Here is a 10,304-nt window from a genome sequence, read left to right as displayed (position 1 = left end):
TTCTTTGAGAAAGAAGGAAAGCTTTATAAAGCTATGAGAAAGCTTTATAATTCTCATTCTTTGAGAAAGCAGTATCATTTCATACATGTAAATAAAACCTTCTTATGGAGAACGTCGTCAACATTTACTGCATCTTACGGAGGGATTGTAGCTTCATGACCTTTTTATTAAGGACGTATCAGTAATATTGTAATTTAAACAAAATCCCCATGTTGAAAGGCAATAGAAAACAAAGGACACTCAAGATCAAAAGTAAAGAAATACATAATTCACTATATAAGTGTGAAATTATACCCATGGTGTTAAAATTTATGACATAAAAAAAAGCAATCATATAATTTCTGAAAATGCTAAAAGTCAAAATCAAAACTGTGATTAAGTAAAGATACCACACAACATCAAACAAGTCAGAACCGGGCGAAAGCACACGATTAGATGGTAGCAGACCAGGGGGTGGCTGTCACAAGACCTCTGCGTTTCTCCACCCCGAGCCTTCACACCCTGGCTCTTGCACCTCCTCACTCCCCATCTGTGCTTCTTGCAGCTCCCAGCCACCCACCAACCACACCTGGACCCCTCCAGCATTTCACCATCAACTTCACCATCACCAATCTCCCCTACAACTCCGACCTGGAAAATCCTGACTCGGCAAAGTTCAGCACTACGAGGAGGGTCCTAACTACCATGGTATGTGGCCCACCACAGGGCCGTGGCAGTGCCCCCGCTGGCCCCATAAACTTGGTGGGAGCGCACGGGGATGGCCAGGACTTAACTGTGAAACCTCTCTCCTCGGCAGCTGGACCGCCTTCTGAAGGAAAGCAGCATTGGCCCCGCTTTCCTTGGATGTGAAACCACAGCCTTCAGGTATGGGTTGCGCGTGAGTCTCCCTTTCCAGGTGCCACAAGCAGATCAGGGGGCCCATCACACTAGGTGGCCACCTAGCCTACGGAGGCAGGACCTTCTCCCTCCTGCCCTCCTTCCTTAGCACCTTCTCCCTGATGCCCTCCTGCCTTAGGACCTTCTCCCTGATGCCCTCCTGCATTAGCACCTTCTCCTTGACGCCCCATTCCATCTGGACATTCTCCTTGATGCCCCATTCCCTATGGACCTTCTCCCTGATGCCCTCCTGCCTTAGGACCATCTCCTTGATGTCCCATTCCCTCTGGACCTTCTCCTTTATGCCGCAATCCCTCTGGACCTTCTCCCTGATGCCCTCCTGCCTTAGCACCTTCTCCTTGATGCCCCATTCCCTCTGGACATTCTCCCTGATGTCCCATTCCCTCTGGACCTTTTCCATGATCCCCTCCTGCCTTAGGGCCTCCCCTCGCTCCTGCCCTCTCGCCTCGGGACAGTGACGGCACAGCCCCAAGACGACTCCAAAGCCCTGCCTGGCCCCGCGCTTCCTCACCACCCCCAGGGCGTTACTGCAGGCAGGAGAGCAGTGGCCGGCCACCACGCACACACGGGCTGGCAGTGCCGGGCTTGCGATCCTCTGCCGAGATGGCTGCGGGTGCCCCAAGGCCTGGCCTGAAAGCGGGACGGCACAGGGGAGGGGTGCTCAGGCACGGCGCTATGTTTTCCAGGCCAGTGAGGCAAGGGGACAACACGGGGGTGGACGCCGTCTGCAGCTACAGGCAGGAGCCTTCCGCCCTGCCCTTGGACAGGGTGGGCCTTTACCACGAAGTGAGCAACAAGACCAGAGGCATCACGCAGCTGGGCCCCTACAGCCTGGACAAGGACAGCCTCTACGTCAACGGTGACCCATGCTCCTCTCTCTGCCTCCTCTGCTCTCCCCTGGCAGCCTTCCCCAGCCCTGCTCCCTCCCTGTCCCCACCTCCAGCTCATCACCCCTCTCTCTTTCTCTCTCTTCCCAGGTTACAACGAACAGCCAGTCCTGCCTGGTGAGTACCTTGCAGGAGCAGGCTGTGCTCAGAAGGCACCAAGTGCCTTGCGGGGGGCTTCTCCTGGGCACAGCTTGCTGGGGGACAGGGCTCGTGCTCCCTGCGAGAAGCGGGCAGCCTGAAAGCCTTCCCCGTTGCGACCAGGGCCTCCAAGGAGGGGTGGCTGGCACAAGACCTCTGCGTTTCTCCACCCCGAGCCTTCACACCCTGGCTCTTGCACCTCCTCACTCCCCATCTGTGCTTCTTGCAGCTCCCAGCCACCCACCAACCACACCTGGACCCCTCCAGCATTTCACCATCAACTTCACCATCACCAATCTTCCCTACAACTCCGACCTGGAAAATCCTGACTCGGCAAAGTTCAGCACTACGAGGAGGGTCATGGCCACCTTGGTAAGCAGCCCACCACAGGGCCACGGCAGTGCCCCCGCTGGCCCCATAAACTTGGTGGGAGCGCACGGGGATGGCCAGGACTTAACTGTGAAACCTCTCTCCTCGGCAGCTGGACCGCCTTCTGAAGGAAAGCAGCATTGGCCCCGCTTTCCTTGGATGTGAAACCACAGCCTTCAGGTATGGGTTGCGCGTGAGTCTCCCTTTCCAGGTGCCACAAGCAGATCAGGGGGCCCATCACACTAGGTGGCCACCTAGCCTACGGAGGCAGGACCTTCTCCCTCCTGCCCTCCTTCCTTAGCACCTTCTCCCTGATGCCCTCCTGCCTTAGGACCTTCTCCCTGATGCCCTCCTCCCTTAAGACCATCTCCTTGATGCCCCATTCCCTCTGGACCTTCTCCCTGATGCCCTCCTGCCTTAAGACCATCTCCTTGATGCCCCATTCCCTCTGGACCTTCTCCCTGATGCCCAATTCCCTCTGGACATTCTCACTGATCCCCTCCTGCCTTAGCACCTTCTCCCTGATGCCCTCCTGCCTTAGGACCTTCTCCCTGATGCCCTCCTCCGTTAAGACCATCTCCTTGATGCCCCATTCTCTCTGGACCTTCTCCCTGATACCCTCCTGCCTTAGCACCTTCTCCTTGATGCCCCATTCCCTCTGGACATTCTCCCTGATGTCCCATTCCCTCTGCACCTTTTCCCTGATCCCCTCCTGCCTTAAGGCCTCCCCTCGCTCCTGCCCTCTCGCCTCGGGACAGTGACGGCACAGCCCCAAGACGACTCTAAAGCCCTGCCTGGCCCCGCGCTTCCTCAGCACCCCCAGGGCGTTACTGCAGGCAGGAGAGCAGTGGCCGGCCACCACGCACACACGGGCTGGCAGTGCCGGGCTTGCGATCCTCTGCCGAGATGGCTGCGGGTGCCCCAAGGCCTGGCCTGAAAGCGGGACGGCACAGGGGAGGGGTGCTCAGGCACGGCGCTATGTTTTCCAGGCCAGTGAGGCAAGGGGACAACACGGGGGTGGACGCCGTCTGCAGCTACAGGCAGGAGCCTTCCGCCCTGCCCTTGGACAGGGTGGGCCTTTACCACGAAGTGAGCAACAAGACCAGAGGCATCACGCAGCTGGGCCCCTACAGCCTGGACAAGGACAGCCTCTACGTCAACGGTGACCCATGCTCCTCTCTCTGCCTCCTCTGCTCTCCCCTGGCAGCCTTCCCCAGCCCTGCTCCCTCCCTGTCCCCACCTCCAGCTCATCACCCCTCTCTCTTTCTCTCTCTTCCCAGGTTACAACGAACAGCCAGTCCTGCCCGGTGAGTACCTTGCAGGAGCAGGCTGTGCTCAGAAGGCACCAAGTGCCTTGCGGGGGGCTTCTCCTGGGCACAGCTTGCTGGGGGACAGGGCTCGTGCTCCCTGCGAGAAGCGGGCAGCCTGAAAGCCTTCCCCGTTGCGACCAGGGCCTCCAAGGAGGGGTGGCTGGCACAAGACCTCTGCGTTTCTCCACCCCGAGCCATCACACCCTGGCTCTTGCACCTCCTCACTCCCCATCTGTGCTTCTTGCAGCTCCCAGCCACCCACCAACCACACCTGGACCCCTCCAGCATTTCACCATCAACTTCACCATCACCAATCTCCCCTACAACTCCAACCTGGAAAATCCTGACTCGGCAAAGTTCAGCACTACGAGGAGGGTCCTAACTACCATGGTATGTGGCCCACCACAGGGCCGTGGCAGTGCCCCCGCTGGCCCCATAAACTTGGTGGGAGCGCACGGGGATGGCCAGGACTTAACTGTGAAACCTCTCTCCTCGACAGCTGGACCGCCTTCTGAAGGAAAGCAGCATTGGCCCCGCTTTCCTTGGATGTGAAACCACAGCCTTCAGGTATGGGTTGCGCGTGAGTCTCCCTTTCCAGGTGCCACAAGCAGATCAGGGGGCCCATCACACTAGGTGGCCACCTAGCCTACGGAGGCAGGACCTTCTCCCTCCTGCCCTCCTTCCTTAGCTTGTTCTCCCTGATGCCCTCCTGCCTTAGGACCTTCTCCCTGATACCCTCCTGCCTTAAGACCATCTCCTTGATGCCCCATTCCCTCTGGACCTTCTCGTGGATGCCCAATTCCTCTGGACCTTCTCCTTGATGCCCCATTCCCTCTGGACCTTCTCCTTGATGCCCCATTTCCTCTGGACCTTCTCCTTGATGCCCTCTTTCCGTAGGACATTCTCCCTGATGTACTCCTGCCTTAAGACTATCTCTTTGATGCCCCAATCGCTCTGGATATTCTCCCTGATACCCTCCTGCCTTAAGACCATCTCCTTGATGCCCCATTCCCTCTGGACCTTCTCCTTGATGCCCGAATCCCTCTGGACCTTCTCCTTGATGCCCCAATCCCTCTGGACCTTCTCCTTGATGCCCCATACCCTCTGCACCTTCTCCCTGATACCCTCCTGCCTTAGCACCTTCTCCTTTATGCCCCAATCCCTCTGGACCTTCTCCTTGATGCCCCATTCCCTCTGCACCTTCTCCCTGATGCCCTCCTGCCTTAGGACCTCCTCCCTGATGCCCTCCTCCCTTAAGACCATCTCCTTGATGACCCATTCCCTCTGGACCTTCTCCCTGATCCCCTCCTGCCTTAAGACGATCTCTTTGATGTCCCATTCCCTCTGGACCTTCTCCCTGATGCCCTCCTGCCTTAGGACCTTCTCCCTGATGCCCTCCTCCGTTAAGACCATCTCCTTGATGCCCCATTCTCTCTGGACCTTCTCCCTGATGCCCTCCTGCCTTAGCACCTTCTCCTTGATGCCCCATTCCCTCTGCACCTTCTCCCTGATGCCCGCCTGCCTTAGGACCTTCTCCCTGATGCCCTCCTCCCTTAAGACCATCTCCTTGATGCCCCATTCCCTCTGGACCTTCTCCCTGATGCCCTCCTGCCTTAGGACCTTCTCCCTGATGCCCTCCTCCCTTAAGACCATCTCCTTGATGCCCCATTCCCTCTGGACCTTCTCCCTGATGCCCTCCTGCCTTAGGACCTTCTCCCTGATGCCCTCCTCCGTTAAGACCATCTCCTTGATGCCCCATTCTCTCTGGACCTTCTCCCTGATACCCTCCTGCCTTAGCACCTTCTCCTTGATGCCCCATTCCCTCTGGACATTCTCCCTGATGTCCCATTCCCTCTGCACCTTTTCCCTGATCCCCTCCTGCCTTAAGGCCTCCCCTCGCTCCTGCCCTCTCGCCTCGGGACAGTGACGGCACAGCCCCAAGACGACTCTAAAGCCCTGCCTGGCCCCGCGCTTCCTCGGCACCCCCAGGGCGTTACTGCAGGCAGGAGAGCAGTGGCCGGCCACCACGCACACACGGGCTGGCAGTGCCGGGCTTGCGATCCTCTGCCGAGATGGCTGCGGGTGCCCCAAGGCCTGGCCTGAAAGCGGGACGGCACAGGGGAGGGGTGCTCAGGCACGGCGCTATGTTTTCCAGGCCAGTGAGGCAAGGGGACAACACGGGGGTGGACGCCGTCTGCAGCTACAGGCAGGAGCCTTCCGCCCTGCCCTTGGACAGGGTGGGCCTTTACCACGAAGTGAGCAACAAGACCAGAGGCATCACGCAGCTGGGCCCCTACAGCCTGGACAAGGACAGCCTCTACGTCAACGGTGACCCATGCTCCTCTCTCTGCCTCCTCTGCTCTCCCCTGGCAGCCTTCCCCAGCCCTGCTCCCTCCCTGTCCCCACCTCCAGCTCATCACCCCTCTCTCTTTCTCTCTCTTCCCAGGTTACAACGAACAGCCAGTCCTGCCCGGTGAGTACCTTGCAGGAGCAGGCTGTGCTCAGAAGGCACCAAGTGCCTTGCGGGGGGCTTCTCCTGGGCACAGCTTGCTGGGGGACAGGGCTCGTGCTCCCTGCGAGAAGCGGGCAGCCTGAAAGCCTTCCCCGTTGCGACCAGGGCCTCCAAGGAGGGGTGGCTGGCACAAGACCTCTGCGTTTCTCCACCCCGAGCCTTCACACCCTGGCTCTTGCACCTCCTCACTCCCCATCTGTGCTTCTTGCAGCTCCCAGCCACCCACCAACCACACCTGGACCCCTCCAGCATTTCACCATCAACTTCACCATCACCAATCTCCCCTACAACTCCGACCTGGAAAATCCTGACTCGGCAAAGTTCAGCACTACGAGGAGGGTCATGGCCACCTTGGTAAGCAGCCCACCACAGGGCCATGGCAGTGCCACCGCTGGCCCCATAAACTTGGTGGGAGCGCACGGGGATGGCCAGGACTTAACTGTGAAACCTCTCTCCTCGGTAGCTGGACCGCCTTCTGAAGGAAAGCAGCATTGGCCCCGCTTTCCTTGGATGTGAAACCACAGCCTTCAGGTATGGGTTGCGCGTGAGTCTCCCTTTCCAGGTGCCACAAGCAGATCAGGGGGCCCATCACACTAGGTGGCCACCTAGCCTACGGAGGCAGGACCTTCTCCCTCCTGCCCTCCTTCCTTAGCACCTTCTCCCTGATGCCCTCCTGCCTTAGGACCTTCTCCCTGATGCCCGCCTGCCTTAGGACCTTCTCCCTGATGCCCTCCTCCCTTAAGACCATCTCCTTGATGCCCCATTCCCTCTGGACCTTCTCCCTGATGCCCTCCTGCCTTAGGACCTTCTCCCTGATGCCCTCCTCCCTTAAGACCATCTCCTTGATGCCCCATTCCCTCTGGACCTTCTCCCTGATGCCCTCCTGCCTTAGGACCTTCTCCCTGATGCCCTCCTCCGTTAAGACCATCTCCTTGATGCCCCATTCTCTCTGGACCTTCTGCCTGATACCCTCCTGCCTTAGCACCTTCTCCTTGATGCCCCATTCCCTCTGGACATTCTCCCTGATGTCCCATTCCCTCTGCACCTTTTCCCTGATCCCCTCCTGCCTTAAGGCCTCCCCTCGCTCCTGCCCTCTCGCCTCGGGACAGTGACGGCACAGCCCCAAGATGACTCTAAAGCCCTGCCTGGCCCCGCGCTAACTCAGCACCCCCAGGGCGTTACTGCAGGCAGGAGAGCAGTGGCCGGCCACCACGCACACACGGGCTGGCAGTGCCGGGCTTGCGATCCTCTGCCGAGATGGCTGCGGGTGCCCCAAGGCCTGGCCTGAAAGCGGGACGGCACAGGGGAGGGGTGCTCAGGCACGGCGCTATGTTTTCCAGGCCAGTGAGGCAAGGGGACAACACGGGGGTGGACGCCGTCTGCAGCTACAGGCAGGAGCCTTCCGCCCTGCCCTTGGACAGGGTGGGCCTTTACCACGAAGTGAGCAACAAGACCAGAGGCATCACGCAGCTGGGCCCCTACAGCCTGGACAAGGACAGCCTCTACGTCAACGGTGACCCATGCTCCTCTCTCTGCCTCCTCTGCTCTCCCCTGGCAGCCTTACCCAGCCCTGCTCCCTCCCTGTCCCCACCTCCAGCTCATCACCCCTCTCTCTTTCTCTCTCTTCCCAGGTTACAACGAACAGCCAGTCCTGCCCGGTGAGTACCTTGCAGGAGCAGGCTGTGCTCAGAAGGCACCAAGTGCCTTGCGGGGGGCTTCTCCTGGGCACAGCTTGCTGGGGGACAGGGCTCGTGCTCCCTGCGAGAAGCGGGCAGCCTGAAAGCCTTCCCCGTTGCGACCAGGGCCTCCAAGGAGGGGTGGCTGGCACAAGACCTCTGCGTTTCTCCACCCCGAGCCTTCACACCCTGGCTCTTGCACCTCCTCACTCCCCATCTGTGCTTCTTGCAGCTCCCAGCCACCCACCAACCACACCTGGACCCCTCCAGCATTTCACCATCAACTTCACCATCACCAATCTCCCCTACAACTCCGACCTGGAAAATCCTGACTCGGCAAAGTTCAGCACTACGAGGAGGGTCCTAACTACCATGGTATGTGGCCCACCACAGGGCCATGGCAGTGCCCCCGCTGGCCCCATAAACTTGGTGGGAGCGCACGGGGATGGCCAGGACTTAACTGTGAAACCTCTCTCCTCGGCAGCTGGACCGCCTTCTGAAGGAAAGCAGCATCGGCCCCGCTTTCCTTGGATGTGAAACCACAGCCTTCAGGTACGGGTTGCGCGTGAGTCTCCCTTTCCAGGTGCCACAAGCAGATCAGGGGGCCCATCACACTAGGTGGCCACCTAGCCTACGGAGGCAGGACCTTCTCCCTCCTGCCCTCCTTCCTTAGCACCTTCTCCCTGATGCCCTCCTCCCTTAGGACCTTCTCCCTGATGCCCTCCTGCCTTAGGACCTTCTCCCTGATGCCCGCCTGCCTTAGGACCTTCTCCCTGATGCCCTCCTCCCTTAAGACCATCTCCTTGATGCCCCATTCCCTCTGGACCTTCTCCCTGATGCCCTCCTGCCTTAGGGCCTTCTCCCTGATGCCCTCCTCCGTTAAGACCATCTCCTTGATGCCCCATTCTCTCTGGACCTTCTCCCTGATGCCCTCCTGCCTTAGCACCTTCTCCTTGATGCCCCATTCCCTCTGGACATTCTCCCTGATGTCCCATTCCCTCTGCACCTTTTCCCTGATCCCCTCCTGCCTTAAGGCCTCCCCTCGCTCCTGCCCTCTCGCCTCGGGACAGTGACGGCACAGCCCCAAGACGACTCTAAAGCCCTGCCTGGCCCCGCGCTTCCTCAGCACCCCCAGGGCGTTACTGCAGGCAGGAGAGCAGTGGCCGGCCACCACGCACACACGGGCTGGCAGTGCCGGGCTTGCGATCCTCTGCCGAGATGGCTGCGGGTGCCCCAAGGCCTGGCCTGAAAGCGGGACGGCACAGGGGAGGGGTGCTCAGGCACGGCGCTATGTTTTCCAGGCCAGTGAGGCAAGGGGACAACACGGGGGTGGACGCCGTCTGCAGCTACAGGCAGGAGCCTTCCGCCCTGCCCTTGGACAGGGTGGGCCTTTACCACGAAGTGAGCAACAAGACCAGAGGCATCACGCAGCTGGGCCCCTACAGCCTGGACAAGGACAGCCTCTACGTCAACGGTGACCCATGCTCCTCTCTCTGCCTCCTCTGCTCTCCCCTGGCAGCCTTCCCCAGCCCTGCTCCCTCCCTGTCCCCACCTCCAGCTCATCACCCCTCTCTCTTTCTCTCTCTTCCCAGGTTACAACGAACAGCCAGTCCTGCCCGGTGAGTACCTTGCAGGAGCAGGCTGTGCTCAGAAGGCACCAAGTGCCTTGCGGGGGGCTTCTCCTGGGCACAGCTTGCTGGGGGACAGGGCTCGTGCTCCCTGCGAGAAGCGGGCAGCCTGAAAGCCTTCCCCGTTGCGACCAGGGCCTCCAAGGAGGGGTGGCTGGCACAAGACCTCTGCGTTTCTCCACCCCGAGCCTTCACACCCTGGCTCTTGCACCTCCTCACTCCCCATCTGTGCTTCTTGCAGCTCCCAGCCACCCACCAACCACACCTGGACCCCTCCAGCATTTCACCATCAACTTCACCATCACCAATCTCCCCTACAACTCCGACCTGGAAAATCCTGACTCGGCAAAGTTCAGCACTACGAGGAGGGTCATGGCCACCTTGGTAAGCAGCCCACCACAGGGCCATGGCAGTGCCCCCGCTGGCCCCATAAACTTGGTGGGAGCACACGGGGATGGCCAGGACTTAACTGTGAAACCTCTCTCCTCGGTAGCTGGACCGCCTTCTGAAGGAAAGCAGCATTGGCCCCGCTTTCCTTGGATGTGAAACCACAGCCTTCAGGTATGGGTTGCGCGTGAGTCTCCCTTTCCAGGTGCCACAAGCAGATCAGGGGGCCCATCACACTAGGTGGCCACCTAGCCTACGGAGGCAGGACCTTCTCCCTCCTGCCCTCCTTCCTTAGCACCTTCTCCCTGATGCCCTCCTGCCTTAGGACCTTCTCCCTGATGCCCGCCTGCCTTAGGACCTTCTCCCTGATGCCCTCCTCCCTTAAGACCATCTCCTTGATGCCCCATTCCCTCTGGACCTTCTCCCTGATGCCCTCCTCCCTTAAGACCATCTCCTTGATGCCCCATTCCCTCTGGACCTTCTCCCTGATGCCCTCCTGC

Source organism: Chroicocephalus ridibundus, chromosome 22 (genome assembly GCF_963924245.1).
Source record: "Chroicocephalus ridibundus chromosome 22, bChrRid1.1, whole genome shotgun sequence".
Lineage (NCBI taxonomy): Eukaryota > Metazoa > Chordata > Aves > Charadriiformes > Laridae > Chroicocephalus > Chroicocephalus ridibundus.
Note: the sequence above shows the minus strand (reverse complement) of the source record.